We start from the raw sequence: 1409 nt of genomic DNA on the forward strand, positions 1-1409 counted from the left end.
AACAAGGGAAAAAAACGACTGATGTCCCATCTAAAGCTGCAGATGAAAATGTGTCTTTCCTACATGTAGAAAGAAGGAAGGAAGGAAGGGAGGGATGGAGGGAGGGAAGGAAGGAAGGAAGGAAGGAAGGAAGGAAGGAAGGAAGGAAGGAAGGAAGGAAGGAAGGAAGGAAGGGAAAGACAGACAGGCAGGCAGGCAAGCCGGCTAGGGAAGCTTACTTAGCCTTAAAACCTTGAGGATACCATCCAGTGTAATGATCCAAGAGACAGCTGGTGAGCCAGCCCTGTGGGCTAAAGGCAGGGCACGAGGCACTTCACACATGGTGAGACCTGACAGCAGACCTGGCCACAGAAGCCTCAAAGGCTACGTCTCTACATTAAGTCCCATTTATAGTTCTACCATGAGTGGTGCCCAGGTCAGCGATGTCACATTTGGAGCTAGCTTCAGTGCTAAGACATGTTTTTCCCCATGTAACTCATGACTATCTGGGGAAACCCTGCTACTTAAGGTCAAGGTCTACCACATCCTGGTAGCTCCCCTGAGCTCCATGCAAAATGGACGGAGGATTCTGTTTCTGGCAGGGCTTCCTCTTCTCTACCCTAGGTGGGGAGCCCAACCCCCACACTCTACCTGAGGAACGTCACGTAATCCTTGACAAAATTCCAGGTCCAACATCCTGGAAAGCCTCTCCATGCAAATAAAGTAGCCCCAGAACCTTAAACCTCAGCCAGTGAAATTTCACCCTAAGAAGAACCCCTTGCCATTTTCGAAGGTTTCTACAGTCCTTGTTCACCCGCAATAAAGAGCGCACGCTGTTTCTCTGACTATTGCCTAAGAGAACTGTCTTCTAAAAGAGCTGCAACGCTGAAGTCCTCCAAGGAGACCTCCTCCTCCGGCATTCACCCCTGGACCAGGATCCTACTGACCCACTTTGTTCCAGACTTCAATTCATCCTCTGCTACCCTGTGTGTCTCTGGGTCCAGACACCCCAAGGGACGACTGAGAACTCCACTCTGCTTGGTGTGCGGCAGGTCCTGGACACTCCAAGGGAAGAGGCAGAAAAATGGAAAGACAACTCTGAGTCCTGGTGCTAATCAACAAGACTACAGAGGGAGGAAATAGCCTCCCATTTCCCTTGTCAAATATCACCACCAGGCCACACTCCTCCAGGCTGCTCAGAAGACAATGCGATGAAAAGAAAGCGTTGTTATTACTCTGACCTAAGGGTTTCACAGTTTCCTTGACTCATTATCCTTTCCTTCAAAAATTACCATGTGCCTACTATATGTTCATAAATACCCTTGCAGAGTTCATTTTTAAAAATGTAAGAAAGCAAACCAACTAGCCCTCAAGGATTCCGTGGTACTGTTAAAAGGATACACCTCAAAGCCCGAGTAACTAGCATTATC

The sequence above is a fragment of the Mus pahari genome, chromosome 7 (assembly GCF_900095145.1).
Source record: "Mus pahari chromosome 7, PAHARI_EIJ_v1.1, whole genome shotgun sequence".
Taxonomy (NCBI): Eukaryota; Metazoa; Chordata; class Mammalia; order Rodentia; family Muridae; genus Mus; species Mus pahari.